This window comes from Montipora capricornis, chromosome 8, assembly GCF_036669925.1.
Source record: "Montipora capricornis isolate CH-2021 chromosome 8, ASM3666992v2, whole genome shotgun sequence".
Lineage (NCBI taxonomy): Eukaryota > Metazoa > Cnidaria > Anthozoa > Scleractinia > Acroporidae > Montipora > Montipora capricornis.
This window is the reverse complement of record NC_090890.1, coordinates 24,270,747-24,278,246: the sequence shown is the minus strand read 5'-3', so window position 1 is coordinate 24,278,246 and position 7,500 is coordinate 24,270,747. Positions and strand designations below refer to the sequence as shown.

Sequence of the window (7,500 nt, the reverse complement as noted above, 5' to 3'; positions counted from 1 at the left end):
GAACTAGTATTGACTGTGGAGTCAACTTCTCTCAGTTTAAAGTTACATAGCTACTTTGACGGTTTTTGGCACCATCTTGGCTGGGGGGCAAACACGGCTAAATTTACAGTAAATGGATGGGATTTTGGCCGACATTGAACCACTGTAGCGCCGCTACAAAGAGACAGATTTCCAGCTTTTGCCACTACTTTAAATAGTTTTATTGATATCATTCATTCAACAGAAAATAAGGCCATTAAGGAAGGCATGACGTCCGTAAATTCGAATAATAAATCTTTGTATGGAATCTTGAAAATATGGTCGTTGTAGCCTAATCCTGGGCTTCTGATAGGATGGGGAAATAAATTAAAGATTATGCAGAAACTGTTGGCCATATTATGCGTAAACATGCGTTGATTATGCGGAAATTTAAACAATTTATAAAACTAATAATTAGGCGCGTCCAATGTATTCACACGCCTATGGTAAATCAGGACTCGAAATTTGTGACCAATACAGTCACATTTGTGACTGAAGTTTTTCCCTTTGTGATTAAAATTTACAGTATTAGGAGTTGCCAATTTGCGACCAGCTTTCAACGTCGAAATAAAAGGGTTAGCAGTTGGCATTTTTCCACAACTTTTTCTGAAATAAAGAATGCAATAAAAAATTATCTCGTTTCTCGTCATGAATTTGTTTCAATTTGGAGATATGGAGCATGTGACATAGCGGCACCAAATTAGCACCTATTGTATATTACATTTCGCATACGCATATGTAAGTAGGTTGGCACATTATGCATGTAACATAGCGGCACCTAATTAGCACCTATTGTATACTACATTTCGCATATGCATATATAAGTAGGTTAGCACATTATGCAAGAGCAGAGAGCACACACAACCACGCGGTGTGTGTGAATAACGAGAATAAACTCCATCGACATCCGACTACATGGTGGCAGCATTTTACAAGAATAATCGCTAGAGTCAAATCGAAAGAGGCCAGCAGAAGCGAATTATGGCAACAGCAACGTCTTTTGCGTCGCCACAGATGAACTGGGACGCTCCTGATCCGATAATTGCATTCGCAAGATTCAAACAAAAATGTCAGCTTATGTTCTCAAGCGTGCTCAAAGCCGCCGATGACGAAGAAAAAGTGAGCTATATTTTACTCTGGTCGGGTGAAAAAGGTCTGGATATTTACAACAGTTGGACATTCACAAAGGAGGAAGAGAGGAAAAAACCTGCCATTATTTTCGAACGGTTCGAGAATCAATTGGAGCCGAAGACGAGTCATCGAATTCACAGATACACACTACAAGGAATGCGACAAGAACAAAGCGAGCCAGTGGATGATTTTATCTCAAGATTAAAAAACCTAGCAGCAAAATGTCAATTTCGCGACAGCACCGAAGTCGAAGACAGAGTTCTAGATCCGCTTACTTGGGGGTCAAAAACCCTCGATGTCCTGAAGTCCCTCATAGGCCGAGACAAATCATTGACCCTTGCAGGTGCTATCGAGATTGCAAGAAGCAACGAGGCGACAAGTAAACATATGAAGACATTGGCAGGAAGTAGCGAAAGCCATCAAGAGGATAGAAGTGTAGATGCCATTCATAAGGAACAAGAAAGGGAATCCTGTAACAACTGCGGAAAACAACACCCGAGGAACAAATGTCCAGCCTACGGTACACTATGTCGAAAATGCGGCAAAGGTAATCATTGGCAATCTGTCTGCCGATCCAGTAAACGGAAACAATTTATCCAAGGAAGAAAGCCGGTTTTCAAAAAATCTATTCACACGATTGAAGACAGGGGCGATGAAGACAATGATGAAATTCTCACAATTAGTACAATCGAGGTTAACACCATAGAAGACACGCAACATTCGATGACACACGACACACGCGATGAAGTCTTTGCAACACTGGAAATAACCCAGCCTGAAAAGAAGCGGAAAATTAATCTCCAGTGCAAGGTGGACACAGGTGCACAGAGCAATGTTTTGCCTATCAGGCTACTTCGCATAATCGCCCCAGAGAAGTTTGATGACGAAGGAAACCTCAAACCAGAAGTACTGGAAAAGAATGAAGCCGTTCTCTCAGCATACGGTGGCTCTGTAATTAAGCAGCTTGGCACTATAAACATCTCGTGCAAGTACAAAGAGAAGAAGATTAACTGCATTTTCTACGTCACGGATACTTCAGGGCCAGCTATCCTCGGTCTAAAAGCGTGCATTGCACTAAAACTAGTCTCCCTCCACTGTACGCTAGGAATAAATCAATTAAACCAGGCTGATCCAAATAGCAGCTTCAATTCTCCAGCTCAAAATCCGGGTACTTGCAAGAAAAACTCGAGTTACATTGGAAGTCATATACCACTAGAAGAGCGGCCATCAATCACAAGTAAACAAGAGCTGATGGATATGTACCCAGAATGTTTCAATGGTACAGTTGGATGTTTTGATGACTACACATATCACATCACACTGGATCCTGAAGTATCACCGGTGGTCCATGCACCCCGCAAAGTACCTATAGAGTTGAAAGACAAATTACAAGCCGAATTACGTGAGATGGAAAGCCAAGATATCATTGCGAAAGTAACCCAACCTACGGATTGGGTCAACTCCCTGGTCATTAGAGAAAAAGAAAATGGGCGACTTCGGTTATGCCTCGATCCCAAAGACCTGAATAAGGCGATCAAAAGAGAACATCATCCCATACCCACTCTAGAGGAAATCACACCCAAATTATCAGGAGCAAAGCTTTTTAGTAAGCTCGACGCTCGCAATGGCTATTGGAATGTCAAACTAGATGACGAGTCCTCGTACCTGACAACCTTCAATACACCATTTGGTCGGTATCGTTTCCTCAGAATGCCGTTTGGTCTACGAATGAGTCAAGATATCTTCCAGTTCAAGATTGATGAGACGTATCGTGATTGCCTGGGAGCCATTGGTATTGCAGATGACGTCACAGTCTATGGAAAGAACGATAAAGAGCATGACTTACACCTGCATGAAACCATGGAACGTACCAGACAGGCCGGCATCAAGCTCAATGACGAGAAGTGCGTTATCAAAACAAAGGAGTGCAATTTCTTTGGTATGCTCTACACACCAGACGGTGTCAAACCCAGCCCAGATAAAGTCAGAGCCATAGAAAGTTTAGAACCGCCTAAAGACAAGAAAGAGCTTCACACCTTTTTGGGGATGGCAACCTACATGAGCTCATTCATCCCCAATTTAGCTAACCACACTGCCCCCTTAAGAAACCTCTTAAAGGAGAACGTTGATTTCATATGGAATCCATCACATTCGAAAGCCTTTGAGAAGGTGAAGGCATTGATATGTACCACAACGACCTTGGCCTACTATGACAGAAAGGAACCAGTTGTCCTCCATGTTGATGCATCAATTAAGGGCTTGGGCGCAGCTCTCTTCCAAAACGACAAGCCAATAGCCTTTGCATCGAAAGTACTTACCCCTGCGGAGACCAGATACGCTAATATCGAACGGGAACTATTGGCAGTGGTATACGGCTGCGAAAAATTCCATTCGTATCTCTATGGAAGATCGTTCGTGGTTAAAACAGACCATCGTCCCCTGGAACAGATCCATAAAAAGAACCTGATGCAAGCACCTCCACGCCTTCAAAGAATGCTGTTGCGTTTACAACCTTACGACTGCGTCATTAAATATCTTCCAGGAAGAGAAATGGTTACAGCTGACGCCCTGTCACGCCTTTCGCCGTTGGATGAATTTGAAGTGTCGGACATGAATGTGAAAATTCACCATCTAATCAGAATCACCCCAGTCAAAATGGAAGAGTTCAAAAAGGAAACTGCGAAAGATGAAACCCTGCAGCTTCTAGCCCACAAAGTTATGCAGGGTTGGCCTGACAGTGGGAAGAAAATCGTTTCGGCGCTAAAACCATACTGGCCCCTACGAGATGACATATCAGTAGAAGATGGGCTGATACTTCTTGGAAGCCGTGTTATAGTACCTGAATCCTTGAGAGGCAACATCTTGCAGCAAATCCACGGAGGGCACTTTGGTATGGAAAAATGCAAACTACGAGCCAAATCCTGTGTTTACTGGCCAGGCATATACAAAGAAATTGAAAACCTTGTAAACTCATGTTGTGTATGCCAGAAGTACCACAATTCTCAGCAAAAGGAGCCAATGATACCAACAGAGATCCCTTCAAGACCGTGGAAAACACTTAGCGCAGACCTTTTCTACGCTCAACAGTCGTGGTTCCTCATAGTTGTCGACTATTACTCCAAGTTCCCATTTGTCAAGAAACTCCAAAACCTTACATCCGGGGCTGTTGTTAATGAACTGAAAATGCTATTCGCAGAAAATGGAATCCCAGAATCTCTTCAATGCGACAACGGCACTCAGTTTACATCCGGCGAGTTCCATCAACTGGCAAACCAGTACGGGTTTGAAATTGTGACGTCATCTCCACATTACCCACGTGGCCATGGGTTTGTTGAACGCCAAGTCCAAACGGTTAAGAAGACGATCCTGAAATGCAGAGAGACTAAAGAAGACATAGATCTAGCCCTGCTGGCTCTACGAACGACGCCCCTGAGTTCCAATATACCGTCACCAGCTGAATTACTGAATGGCCGAGTATTTAAATCCACACTTCCTGGTAAGATCCAGCCATCAAAGAACCAAGAGGAAGTTAGAAATTGGCTCAAAGCGAGACAAGACAACCAATGCCACTATTACAACAGACACACCAAGGAGCTCCCTGAATTACACAGAGACCAAGCTATCTATGTACAAGACCCTGTGAGAAAGACATGGAATCCTGCTAGGGTCATAGATCGGGGAGAGACACCCCGCTCATATCTCATAGAAACTGGAACTGGTGCCCAATTGCGAAGGAATAGAATCCATCTTAGACCGAATAATGCTTCCAACAATTCGGCAAACAACTCTTCGGATTCCATGTCCCAAAGAAGCATGACTGCACAATATTCAAGCGCCATTCTACGAGAATCCACTGCGGCAGGCAATTCAGCAAATGACCCATCAAGTGGCAAGTTGACTATACAGCCCTCAAGCTCCAACCCACAATGCTCTAGTGTAACAGGAGAAGCCGAGAAAGGACCAAGAAAATCCCGCGCGGGACGTGAAATCCGGGCACCGGAAAGACTTAATCTCTGACGCTTGCTTTAATAGTTGATATTAGTATGATACATAAACACTACACAGCAAATCCCTATATTGTTACCAGTTTTATTCGTTTTCAACATATGTACAAGATATATTGGCCCGAATGAAGATATTGTGTTTTGTTTGTTTTCCATTTAATTAATATAGTTTTAAGAGAAGGGGATGTGACATAGCGGCACCAAATTAGCACCTATTGTATATTACATTTCGCATACGCATATGTAAGTAGGTTGGCACATTATGCATGTAACATAGCGGCACCTAATTAGCACCTATTGTATACTACATTTCGCATATGCATATATAAGTAGGTTAGCACATTATGCAAGAGCAGAGAGCACACACAACCACGCGGTGTGTGTGAATAACGAGAATAAACTCCATCGACATCCGACTACAGAGCAAAATTGTAATATGGTCGGACCGCTATCCATTTCCTCGATCATTGATCATTTTCAGCGGTTTTATACACATATGTATTGCGGGCTCCTATTTTCTCTACAAACACAAATGATACAAGTTAACTTGCACTATAACTTGGACCTAAATTTTCATATATCTTGTCGCAAAATTCGGACAGGATATTTTTTAAAATTTTGACCCCACTGAGGGTATTTGTAATTTATAACACACGTTCTAGTCTCCAGGCTCATTGTGGCAAAATGCGTGGAAACTACTTGCGACCTTTCATCTTGCGAACGAAGTAGGGTGTTTTCTTCAGACTATCTTCAATGTTCAGGAAAATAAGCTGCTTTATCACTAATATCAGGCATTTCTTCTGTTTAAGCGGAAAATATCGTAATTATGCGGAGCATGCAGATTTTAGGGAATTATGACTATGTGGAGCCGCATCCCTGCAGCTGCCACGCTAATCTGTTCTTTATATTTCGAGAAATTAATCTCAGTATAAATGTCTTTTAAAAGACACTATCACTGTGGAAAACGGTCTATTTTTCGCGGTGCTACAGCGGTTCAAAGTAGGTCTAAATCCCATAGATTTACTGTAAATTTATCCGTGTTTGCCCCCGAACAAGATGGCGCCAAAAACCGTGGAAGGGTCCAGCGAAGTATCATTACGCTTTTTATGTTTCAATACTCACCAGTTTTCATATATGCACTTTACTTAACTTAGATATATTTCTTATTTAAAATTTAGTATTTTATTTATCCAGTTGGTGCGATATCTGTGAAGATTTTACGGACGACTTCATGAAATTGACGATTTACACTTGCATATGTAGTTGTTGTTTGAAGGCAATAACTTGAAAAAGGCACTATTCTCATATAGTTAACACTTACCTTTTTACTTGAGTTGTTTTAGGCATTTCCTCGCTTCCGATCAGCATTTAAAGAGCAAATCAAACGAGAAAATCATCAGCACAAAATTGATTGTGATCGTCGATCATTTATACAAACTTGAATAAAACCGCCGAAAGATCCCGCCGAAATCTGTAAGAGCCTGCACAAATGACTGCTGACCAAAACGAAAACGGTTTGCTATGGTGCTCACCATTTACCCAAAAAATTCGGAAATTTCGGTTTTAGGTCAAATGGAAAGGCTAGGCAATTTTCCGGAAAATCTTTTCGGAAATTGTGGACAACCTCCAGAGGTAGTCCTCTTTTTCCGTTCGGAACGGAATTCGCGAAATGCTCTTACCATTTGCGAGAACCTTCCGTTTCCAGGCCTTTTCTCACAAGATCGAGTAAAATATGCGGGATGGAATGCTGTGTAGTAAATGGTAAGCGCCATTCTCATCCGGTTGGTCATTAAATTCGGAAAATCCCTTACCTTTATGTAACGATCATTCCATCCGGATTATTTGGCTAAATGGTAAGCACCCCTAAGTTTCCAGTTGGGTCTCTCACATGTTATCCAAGATGGCGGCAAATGACTCTTTGAGAAAAATGAGCAGGATTCAGAGCTGCCTCATCGAATTAACCGTCAGTGGAATGTGGAAAGATACTGCATGGTCCTCATTGACAGGATTACTAGAGCAATTACAGAATACACGTCCACCTAGAAGCGTTACCATTTAACCTTGTCACCGCGGTCTGCGGTCCCGTCGTGAAAGGCTGTAGAATAATGAATAATGAAGGTCTCGGTAAAGGTAAATTTGGGCGTCTCGCTCAAATTTCTTGTTTTTGCAAATCTTGAATCGGTGGGCTGTGAAGTATATTTTCCCAAAAAAAATTCTAAAGAAATAATTTTAAAATCGCTTTTTCCTCTTTCTCGCCATAATTTGCGCGCGAAAAATGATTTTGGTATCACGCAAGAGATCATCAAGGTAAGAGAGTGATTCCCCCATATAGGCCCTCCAACTAAGG

General features: G+C 42.1%; 1 protein-coding gene and 1 pseudogene across 1 annotated transcript in view; one reads left to right on the top strand and one right to left on the bottom strand.

The window, feature by feature from the left end:
* LOC138060145 (uncharacterized) overlaps window positions 1-6,608 on the bottom strand; it is a 35,360-nt gene extending 28,752 nt beyond the window's left edge. The window contains exon 1 of the mRNA XM_068905861.1: window positions 6,475-6,608. The gene's annotated coding sequence lies outside the window, so the exon portion shown is untranslated. The remainder of the gene's footprint in view (window positions 1-6,474) is intronic.
* Window positions 6,609-7,258: 650 nt separating this feature from the next.
* The window catches only part of LOC138013863 (26S proteasome non-ATPase regulatory subunit 7-like), an 11,990-nt pseudogene continuing 11,748 nt past the window's right edge, over window positions 7,259-7,500 (top strand).